Source organism: Bombina bombina, chromosome 11 (assembly GCF_027579735.1).
Source record: "Bombina bombina isolate aBomBom1 chromosome 11, aBomBom1.pri, whole genome shotgun sequence".
NCBI classification, from domain to species: Eukaryota; Metazoa; Chordata; class Amphibia; order Anura; family Bombinatoridae; genus Bombina; species Bombina bombina.
In genome coordinates, this window is record NC_069509.1 from 96,270,242 (window position 1) to 96,282,395 (window position 12,154).

The window sequence follows — 12,154 nt, forward strand, 5'->3', positions numbered from 1 at the left end:
GGAGCCTATTGCGCTAGGCCTCTCCCTGAATCACTGGAGGCCCCTGGTTTATCTGGTATCCTGCAAACACATGATTAAGTCTGGTGGGTGACCATATTGATTCCACTCTGCCTCTATAGCATCAAAGGAGATGCTACAACAAATGTGAGTACCCATCTTAATAACTCATTAACTCATATTTGTCAAGACAATACTAGGCCATATAGGCACCTTTGTCCCTTTGTGTTGTTCATCTAGACACCACATCCACAACGGAATTTGGTCTCCTGGGTGACTAATAGAAATCCCAGACTGCTACAACAGCACTAATTGAGGTGCTTCTCTAAATGTGAGTTTATACTGATTATCCACACATATCTATATTCTGGACCAGACAATATTGGGCCATGTGGCGCTTCTGTCTCTTCTTGTGTTTCCAAGATAACTTAATATCTATGGAATGTAAAGGTTTAAACTGAACCCCTTGAAGAACTGAAAGAACTAAATTTAGACTCCATGGCGGAGCCACAGGGTTATAGACAGGCTTGATTCTGACTAAAGCCTGAGCAAATGCTTGAACGTCTGGTACCTCTGCCAGACGCTTGTGTAAAAGGATAGACAGAGCAGATATCTGTCCCTTTAAGGAACTAGCTGACAAACCTTTCTCCAATCCTTCTTGGAGAAAAGACAATATCCTTGGAATCCTAATCTTACTCCACGAGTAACCCTTGGATTCACACCAACACAGATATTTCCGCCATATCTTAAGGTAAATTTTCCTGGTGACAGGCTTTCTGGCCTGGATCAGAGTATCTATAACTGATTCAGAGAAACCACGCTTAGAATTAAGCTTTCAATCTCCAAGCAGTCAGCCGCAGAAAAACTAGATTTGGATGCTTGAATGGACCCTGTATTAGAAGATCCTGCCTCGTTGGCAGTGTCAATGGTGGGACAGATGACATGTCCACTAGATCTGCATACCAAGTCCTGCGTGGCCACGCAGGCGCTATCAGAATTACCAAAGCCTTCTCCTGTTTGATCCTGGCTACCAGACGAGGGAGAAGGGGAAACGGTGGAAAGACATAAGCCAGATTGAAGGACCAAGGCGCTACTAGAGCATCTATCAATGCCGCCTTGGGGTCTCTGAACCTGGATCCGTAGAGAAGAAGTTTGGTGTTCTGACGGGACGCCATAAGGTCCAATTCTGGAATGCCCCATAGCTGGGTCAGCTGAGCAAAAACCTCCGGGTGGAGTTCCCACTCCCCCGGGTGAAAAGTCTGACGACTTAGAAAATCCGCCTCCCAGTTGTCTACTCCTGGGATGTGAATTGCAGATAGATGGCAGGAGTGATCCTCTGCCCACCTGATTATTTTGGTTACTTCCTTCATCGCTAGGGAACTCTTTGTTCCCCCCTGATATTGATGTACGCTACAGACGTGATGTTGTCCGACTGAAATCTGATAATTTGGCCGCCGCTTCTGAACACATAGAACAAGGCCTTTCCTTAGTGTCAGACATGTTTAACAGATTAGTATAATACACAAGCAGGCTTGGAAAACACTTTAATCAATAAAAAACACAAATTGAAATAAACGGTACTGTGCCTTTAATAAAAAGCGCACACAATTTTACAAAACGGTGAAAAATTAACCAAACCTCTTGAAATTTTCACAGTATGTGCCTAATGCTTCGATATGATTGCACAACAAGTTTCAGCCTGATTAACCCTTTAATGCCCAAACCGGAGCAGTCTAAAGCCTACAACCGGTTATTAAACTACAGCACCTTGCCACAGCAGCCTGCTGTGGCCCTACCTGCCCTTAGGGATTAGTTTTGTGAACGTAAGCCTCTTGAAGTCCTCAGTCTCTGGACCCTCCATGTGAAGCAGCATCAACAATCTGTCATAATTAACTGTGCAACTGAGGCGCAAAATTAGGCCCCTCCCACTCAGGAGTTGTGAGGCCTTCAGAATCCCAAAATAGGTGACTAAAATAATGCCATGTGGAAAAAAAAACCGTAAAAAACACACCAAAAGTGTTTAAGTGTCTATAATGAGTATTTTGTTAAATAAAATAATCGATTGCCCTGCAACAGTGTCAACCAGCCTATTGAGCCCTCTTAAATAAGCATTTAGTTCTATACTGAATCTCAGAAACATGGCTTACCCTTCCCACATGGTGATTCTTGTCAGTCTTCTAGCATTACCTTGTCTTGACTAGAAAAAAAGATGACTGAAACATACCTCAATGCAGTTAAGCCTGCAAACTGTTCCCCCCAACTGAAGTTTTCTGGTACTCATCAGTCCTGTGTGGGAACAGCAATGTATTTTAGTTACAACATGCTAAAATCATTTTCCTCTCAGCAGAATTCTTCATCACATTTCTGCCATTGAGTAAATAATACAAACCGGTACCATTTAAAAATAACAAACTTTTGATTGAAGATATAAAACTACAAATCTAACACCACATTCACTTTACCCTCCCGTAGAGAGGCCCTGCTGCCAGAGCCGGCAAAGAGAATGACTGGGGGGTGGAGCTAGGGGGGGAGCTATATGGACAGCTCTGCTGTGTGCTCTCTGCCACTTCCTGTAGGGAATGAGAATATCCCACAAGTAAGGATGAATCCGTGGACTGGATACACCTTGCAAGAGAAATATATATTGAAAGCATTCTGCAAAGTTGTTTTTACTATAAATAACTTATTTTATATTGAAGCTTAGGTGTTTACTGCCCCTTTTATACAAAAACAAAATTTCGAGGGAACTGATCAATGGTCATCTATTTTCTTAAAAAAAAAAAAAAAAAAAATATGATCAGATAATGCTTCAGAGCCTATCATAAGCATAACACAAATCACTATAGAATTTAATCTTGGCATAGAAGACAAAAGATGTAGGTATAGATGCTTTACAAGGGACAGTAAACACCTTGTAATTACAATACATTGCTGTTGTGTTATAGATCATATCAGCAAAGTTAACATTTTTAAAACAAATTAACATCCCTTTTACAGCAATTATTCAATAGCCAAACTGCATCCACCATTTGTCTTATCTAGAGGCCTTAAAGGGACAGTCAACACCAAAATTGTTATAATTTAAAAAGATAGATAACGCATTTACTACACATTCCCCAACTTTGCACAACCAACATTGTTATAATAGACTTTATATTATTTAAACTTCTAAATTTCTGCCTTTTTCTAAGCTACTAAAAAGGCAGACTCTTATCACATGCTTTTTTTGTTAGCTTTTCACAACAGGGGAGCGCTAGTTCATGCGAGCCATATAGATAACATTGTGCTTACGCCAGTGGCTTGAGGCGGCCATGCACTAATTGGATAAATTACAAGTCAACAGATAATAAATAAAAAGTCATGTGATCAGGGAACTGTTAGAAAAGGCTTAGATAAAAGGTAATCAGAGGTAAAAAGTATATTAATATAACAATGTTGGTTATGCAAAACTAGGGAATGGGTAATAAAGGGATTAGCTATCTTTTTAAACAATAAAACATTTTGAGTTGACTGTCCCTTTAACCTGCAGACAACATGGTTTGTCAGTTGCAGTTACAACATGGTTCGTATAAAGAACTCTGTTTTGCAGTTGTTATGCATTAAAGCCAATTAGTGAAAGATATGCAGCAGGGTTAACCTTGCTAAGTTAGGGTGCATTTTTATGTTCTGAGCAGTAGAAATTGCTGCTCAGAACAATTACACATAGAGAGGGCAAAATAAATAAGCAAAACACATAGCAAAGTTGTTTTATTATGCATAACTAAATATTGCATTAACAAACCTCATGGTTTTTGTTCAGTATTTGCTGTAAAGGAACACTAGTCATACAATAAGTTGATAAAAAACTCAGACAATGAAATTAAAGCTGTTCCCAAACTACTAAGGAAACAGGATTGTTTTTTTTTTCTATATATTTAATTGTTGAAAAAAAAAAATATATATATAATTTTCTGGTTTATCACAGTGATTGTTCGATGAGTGCACAAGCTCACTTATCTGGGTCTAACTGGTAGGAGCAAGGAGACTAAATGATTTTAAAAAGTGGTGTAATTTTACAATATGTTTAAAGGGTAATAAAACTATTTTTGTATGCAGATCTTTTACCATACAAATAAATACTTTTTAAAAGCAAATCTCTAACCCTTTATGATTCAGATAGAACATGCAATTTTAAACAACTATCCAATTTAATTCTATTATCACATTTTCTTCATTCTCTTGTTATCCATTGCTGAAGGGACAGCATTGCACTACTGACAGGAAGCTGAAAATATCTATTTAGCCAATCACAAGAGACAAATGTGTGCAGGCACCAATTAGCAGCAGCTCCCACTAGTGTATGATATGTGCATATTCATTTTTTAACCCCTTAAGGACAAGGCCATTTTTCAATTTCTTTCCCTTAAGGACCAGGGCTATTTTTACATTTCTGCAGTGTTTGTGTTTAGCTGTAATTTTCTTCTTACTCATTTACTGTACCCACACATTTTATATACTGTTATTCTCGCCATTAAGTGGACTTTCTGAAGATACCATTATTTTCATCATATCTTATAATTTACTATAACATTTTTTTATAAAATAGGAGGAAAAAAATGGAAAAAAACCCCCACACTTTTTCTAACTTTGGCCCCCAAAATCTGTCACACATCTACAGCCACCAAAAAAACAGCACAACATTTAGAAACTATTTATTTTGGTTGAGTTTAAAAATACCCAATGTTTACATGTTCTTTGCAAGTTATAGGGCAATAAATACAAGTAGCCCTTTGCCATTTCCAAACCATTTTTTTTCAAAATTAGCGATGGTTACATTGGATCACTGATATCTTTCAGGAATCCCTGAATATCACTTGACATGTATATATATTTTTTTGTAGACAACCCAAATTATTGACCTAGGCCCATTTTGGTATAATTCATGCCACCATTTCACCGCCAAATGTGATCGAAAAAAAAAAAAAAGTTCACTTCTTCACAAACTTTAGGTTTCTTACTGAAATTATTTACAAACAACTTGTGCAATTATGGCACAAATAGTTGTAAATGCTTCTCTGGGATCCCCTTTTTTCAAGAACAGCAGACATATGATTTTAGCATTGCTTTTTGGTAAATAGAAGGCTGTTAAATGCCGCTGTGCACCACACTGATTATGCCCAGCAGTGAAGGGGGTAGCTTGTAGGGAGCTTGAAGGGTTTTAGCTTTAGTGTAGAGATCAGCCTCCCACCTGACATCCCACCGCCTGATCCCTCCCAAACAGCTCTTCCCTCCCCCACAAATGTCCCCACCATCTTAAGTACTGGCAGAAAGTCTGCCAGTATAAAATTGTGTTTTTTTTGTATTTGTTTTTAAAATTATATATTTTCTTCAGTGTAGGATCCCCCCTTACCACCCAACCTCCCTGAGCCCCCCCCCAAACAGCTCTCTACCTCCCCCCCCTCACTATTTGGTGCCATTTTGGGTACTGGCAGCTGTCTGCCAGTACCCACTTTTATAACTAATGTGCATTTTTTTTCCTGTAGTGTAGCTGGCCCCCCCTCAACACCCCCCTCCCCCTCTCCCAGATCCCTTTTATAAGTAAAAAATTTCCCCCCCTCTTCCACCACAACCGGTGTAGATTGCGGGGGCGTGCGCAAGCAGACGCGCGCACCACCACCCCCATACGCACTGGGGACTAATCTGGCAGAAGTTTCCCAGTGATGGGCCACTCACCCTCCGCCCTGCAGCTGCTCCCATTCACCAACGATTGGCACGAACGAGAGTGGCCCTCTCTGCATCGGTGTGCCAGAAAAAGTATTGCAGTGATGCCTCAATATCGAGGCATCACGGCAATACCTTGAAAGCGGCTGGAAGGGATCAGACGCTTTAAACACCTACGTTGTACAAAGTACGTCGCTGGTCTTTAAAGACCAGTTTGTGTAAGCCTCACCCTGTACAACATGAGTCGTTAAGGGGTTAAAAAGGGATACTTAAAGAATAAAGCACATTTGAAAATAGAAGTGAATTTAAAAAAAAAAAGTGCTAAAATTTTAAAAATGACATGCTCTATCTGAATCATGCAAGTTTAATTTTGACGTTCCTATCCCTTTAAAGGACCGTTAAATTGACATTTTAACAATGCATAAAATGTTTCGTTATTGCAAGTGAAACATTATTGCAATATACATTATTTATTTTGCTGCCTTTTGCTGTAAAATACATCTAAAAATTGTGCTTGTTTCACTTTCTCCCAGCGGTTTGGGTTCATACTTTTAGGCAATTTATGTGAGCTTTTGTTTACTCCCAACCAAGATTCTCAGCAGTCACATTTTTTTAAAAGGTGTATTATCTGTTTTACATCAACAATCATGATAGGAGAAGCATTCTTTGCAATAGTAACTAAGTTGAAACAAAGCTAAACCACCTTAAAAAACACAATTTATGCTTACCTGATAAATTTATTTCTCTTGTGGTGTATCCAGTCCACGGATCATCCATTACTTGTGGGATATTCTCATTCCCAACAGGAAGTTGCAAGAGGACACCCACAGCAGAGCTGTAATATAGCTCCTCCCCTAACTGTCATAGCCAGTCATTCGACCGAAAACAAGCCGAGAAAGGAGGAACCATAGGGTGTAGTGGTTACTGTAGTTTAAATTTAAAAATTACCTGCCTTAAAATGACAGGGCGGGCCGTGGACTGGATACACCACAAGAGAAATAAATGTATCAGGTAAGCATAAATTGTGTTTTCTCTTGTAAGGTGTATCCAGTCCACGGATCATCCATTACTTGTGGGATACCAATACCAAAGCTAAAGTACACGGATGAAGGGAGGGACAAGGCAGGAACTTAAATGGAAGGAACCACTGCCTGTAAAACCTCTCTCCCAAATATAGCCTCCGAAGAAGCAAAAGTATCAAATTTGTAAAATTTTTAAAAAGTATGAAGCGAAGACCAAGTCGCCGCCTTGCAAATCTGTTCAACAGAAGCCTCATTTTTAAAGGCCCAAGTGGAAGCCACAGCTCTAGTGGAATGAGCTGTAATCCTTTCAGGAGGCTGCTGTCCAGCAGTCTCATAGGCTAAGCGGATTAAGCTTCTTAGTCAAAAAGAAAAAGGTTGCAAAAGCCTTTTGACCTCTCCTCTGTCCAGAGTAGACAACAAACAAAGCAGATGTTTGACGAAAATCTTTAGTAGCTTGTAAGTAAAACTTTAAAGCACAGACCACGTCCAGATTGTGTAACAACGATGGAACCATAATCTCTTGATTGATATTCTTGTTAGATACCACCTTAGGTAAGAACCCAGGTTTGGTACGCAGGACTACCTTATCCATATGAAAAATCAGATAAGGAGAATCACATTGTAAGGCAGATAGCTCAGAGACTCTATGAGCCGAGGAAATAGCTACCAAAAAAAAAAAAAAAAAAAAAATTTCCAAGATAAAAGTTAGATATCTATGGAATGAAGAGGTTCAAACAGAACTCCTTGAAGAACCTTAAGAACCAAGTTTAAGCTCCATGGTGGAGCAACAGGTTTAAACACAGGCTTGTTTCAAACTAAAGCCTGAAAAAATGCATGAACGTCTGGAACATCTGCCAGACGCTAGTGCAAAAGAATAGACAGAGCAAAAATCTGTCCCTTTAAGAAACTAGCTGACAATCCTTTTTCCAAACCTTCTTGGAGAAAAGAAAATCCTAGGAATCCTGACCTTACTCCATGAGTAACCTTTGGATTCACACCAATAAAGATATCTACGCCATACCTTATGGTAAATTTTCCTGGTGACAGGCTTTTGTGCCTGTATTAAGGTATCAATGACTGACTCGGAGAAGCCACACTTTGATAAAATCAAGCATTCAATCTCCAGGCAGTCAGCCTCAGAGAAATTAGATTTGGATGGTTGAAAGGACCCTGAAGTAGAAGGTCCTGTCTCAGAGGCAGAGACCATGGTGGAAAGGATGACATGTCCACTAGATCTGCATACCAGGTCCTGCGTTGGTCACGCAGGTGCTATCAGAATCACTGATGCTCTCTCCTGCTTGATCTTGGCAATCAGTCGAGGGAGCAGAGGAAACGGTGGAAACACATAAGCCAGGTTGAAAGACCAGGGCACTGCTAGAGCATCTATCAGTGTCGCCTTGGGATCCCTGGACCTGGATCCGTAACACGGAAGCTTGGCGTTCTGGCGAGACGCCATGAGATCCAGTTCTGGTTTGCCCCAACGGAGAATCATTTGTGCAAATACCTCCGGATGGAGCTCCCACTCTCCCGGATGAAAAGTCTGACGACTTAGAAAATCCGCCTCCCAGTGCTCTACACCTGGGATATGGATAGCTGATAGGTGGCAAGAGTGAATCTCTGCCCAGTGAATTATTTTTGAAACTTCTAACATCTCTAGGGAACTTCTTGTTCCCCCTCAATGGTTGATGTAAGCTACAGTCGTGATGTTGACCGACTGAAATCTGATGTACCTCAGAGTTGCTAACTGAGGCCAAACCTGAAGAGCCTTGAATATCGCTCTTAGTTCCAGAATATTTATTGGAAGGAGAGACTCCTCCTGAGTCCACGATCCCTGAGCCTTCAGGGAGTTCCAGACTGCACCCCAACCTATAAGGCTGGCATTTGTTGTTACAATAGTCCAATCTGGCCTGCGAAGGTCATACCTTTGGACAGATGGACCCGAATAGCCACCAGGGAAGAGGATCCCTGGTCTCTTGGTCCAGATTCAGTTGAGGGGCCAAATCTGTGTAATCCCCGCTCCACTGACTGAGCCTGCATAGTTGCAGCGGTCTGAGATGTAAGCGTGCAAACGGCACTATGTCCATTGCCGCTACCATTAAGCCGATTACTTCCACACACTGAGCCACCAAAGGGCGCGGAATGGAATGAAGAACCCAACAGGAATTTAGAAGCTTTGATAACCTGGACTCCATCAAGGTAAATTTTCGTTTCTACAGAATCTATCAGAGTCCCTAGAAAGGAAACTCTTGTGAGTGGGGATAGAGAACACTTTTCCTCGTTCACTTTCCACCCATGCGACCTCAAAAATGCCAGTACTACGTCCGTATGAGACTTGGCAATTTGGAAGTTTGACGCCTGTATCAGGATGTCGTCTAAATAAGGGGCTACTGCTATGCCCCGCGGCCTTAGGACCACCAAAAGCGACCCTAGAACCTTTGTAAAGATTCTTGGGGCTGTAGCTAATCCAAAGGGAAAAGCTACAACTGGTAATGCCTGTCTTGAAAGGCAAACCTGAGAAACCGATGATGATCTTAGTGTATCGGAATGTGAAGATAAGCATCCTTTAGATCCACTGTAGTCATATATTGACCCTCCTGGATCAGTGGTAGGATGGTACGAATAGTTTCCATCTTGAACAACGGAACTTTGAGGAATTTGTTTAAGATCTTTAGATCCAAAATCGGTCTGAAGGTTCCCTCTTTTTTGGGAACCACAAACAGATTTGAGTAAAAACCCTGTTCCTGTTCCTCCTTTGGAACTGGATGGATCACTCCCATAACTAGGAGGTCTCATACACAGTGTAAGAATGCCTCACTCTTTATCTGGTTTGCAGATAATTGTGAAAGGTGAAATCTCCCTTTTGGGGGGGAAGCTTTGAAGTCCAAAAGATATCCCTGGGATATAATTTCCAACGCCCAGGGATCCTGAACATCTCTTACCCACGCCTGGGCGAAGAGTGAAAGTCTGCCCCCTACTAGATCCGTTACCGTATAGGGAGTCGTTCCTTCATGCTGTCTTAGAGGCAGCAGCAGGCCTTTTGACCTGCTTACCTTTTTTCCAGGTCTGGTTTGGTCTCCAGACCGTCTTGGATTGAGCAAGGAAGTTGATGCCGCACCTGCCTTGAAGTTTCGAAAGGCACGAAAATTAGACTGTTTGGCCCTAGATTTGGACCTGTCCTGAGGAAGGGCATGACCTTTTCCTCCAGTGATATCAGCAATAATCTCCTTCAACCAGGCCCGAATAGGGTCTGCCCCTTGAAGGGAATGTTAAGTAGCTTAGATTTTAAAGTCACGTCAGCTGACCATGATTTAAGCCATAGCGCTCTGCGCGCCTGTATAGCAAAACCAGAATTCTTAGCCGTTAGTTTATTCAAATGAACAATGGCATCAGAAATAAAATAATTGGCTAGCTTAAGTGCTCTAAGTTTGCCAAGTATGTCATCCAATGGAATCTCTACCTGTAAAGCCTCTTCCAGAGACTCAAACCAGTACGCCGCAGCAGCAGTGACAGGGGCAATGCATGCAATGGGCTGTAGGATAAAACCTTGTTGAATAAATATTTTCTTAAGGTAACCTAATTTTTTTTATCCATTGGCTCTAAAAAAGCACAACTGTCCTCGACAGGGATAGTAGTACGCTTTGCTAGAGTAGAAACTGCTCCCTCCACCTTAGGGACTGTCTGCCATAAGTCCCGTGTGGTGGCGTCTATTGGAAAACATTTTTCTAAAAATATGAGGGGAAGAGAACGGCACACCTGGTCTATCCCATTCCTTATTAATAATTTCTGTAAACCTTTTAGGTATTGGAAAAACATCAGTACACACCGGCACTGCAAAGCATTTATCCAGTCTACAAAATTTCTCTGGCACTGCAATTGTATCATAGTCATTCAGAGCAGCTAAAACCTCCCTAAGTAACACGCAGAGGTGTTCAAGCTTAAAATTAAATGTAGAAATATTAGAATCAGGTATCTTTCCCGAGTCATTAACATCACCCACTGACTGAAGCTCTCCTTCCTCAGCTTCTGCATATTGTGAGGCAGTATCAGACATGGTTCTTAAAGCGTCAGTATGCTCTGCATTTTGTCTCACCCCAGAGCTATCTCGCTAACCTCTAAGTTCAGGTAGTCTGGCTAATACCGCTGACAGTGTATTATCCATGACTGCCGCCATGTCTTGTAAAGTAAACGCTATGGGCGCCCTCGATGTACTTGGAGCCATTTGAGCGTGAGTCCCTTGGGCGGTAGTCAAAGGGCCTGACACGTGGGGAGAGTTAGTCGGCATAACTTTCCCCTCGTCAGATTCCTCTGGTGATAATTTTTTTAAAAACAGAATATGATCTTTATTGCATAAAATGAAATCAGTACATTTGGTACACATTCTAAGAGGGGGTTCCACCATGGCTTTTAAACATAATGAACAAGGAGTTTCTTCTATGTCAGACATGTTTATACAGACTAGCAATGAGACTAGCAAGCTTGGAAAACACTTTAAATCAAGTTAACAAGCAAATATAAAAAACGGTACTGTGCCTTTAAGAGAAACAAATTGTCAGAATTTGAAAAACAGTGAAAAAATGCAGTAAATCAAATGAAATTTTTACAATGTATGTAATAGGCTAGCAGAGCATTGCATACACTTGCAAATGGATGATTAACCCCTTAGTTCAAAAAACGGATAAAAAAACGATATAGACTTTTTTTTTGTTTTGTTTTTTTACAGTCACAACAAGCTGTGGTCCTACCTTCCCCAATAAACGACTTTGGAAAGCCTTTGAGCCCTTTAGAGATGTCCTATAGCATACAGGGGACTCCTGAGGGAAGCTGGATGTCACAGTTTGTAATTTTAACTGCACCAACTGTAACTTTTATACTATAACAGTGGAAAGCCTCAGTAAAACTGTTTCTAGTCAAAATTTAAGCCAGCCATGTGGAAAAAACTAGGCCCCAATAAAGTTTTATCACCAATGCATATATAAAAACGATTAAACATGCCAGCAAACGTTTATATTGCAATATCATAAGGGTATTACCCCTGGGAGTAAGCATGATACCAGGCGTTATTAAATCACTGTATTCAGGCTTAACTTACATTAATCCGGTATCAGCAGCATTTTCTAGTGTTTTCCATCTCTAGAAAAAATTATAACTGCTCATACCTGATAGCAGAATAAACTGCACGCCATTCTCTAGCTGAAGTTAGCTCATCTGTGTAATCCCCTCAGACATATGCGAGAATAGCAATGGATCTTAGTTACAACCTGCTAAGATCATAGAAACCTCAGGCAGATTATTATTCTATTTACTGCCTGAGATAAAATAGCACAACTCCGGTACTATTTAAAAATAAACTTTTGATTGAAGAAAATAAACTAACTATATTTAACCACTCTCTCCTACAACATCCTAGCTTGTTGAGAGTTGCAAGAGAATGACTA

At 40.8% G+C, this 12,154-nt stretch overlaps 1 protein-coding gene across 1 annotated transcript in view; it reads right to left on the minus strand.

Annotated features, from left to right (window-relative positions):
- The window catches only part of GLYR1 (glyoxylate reductase 1 homolog), a gene marked incomplete in the record, with an annotated part of 164,813 nt that overhangs the window by 107,131 nt on the left and 45,528 nt on the right, over positions 1-12,154 (minus strand).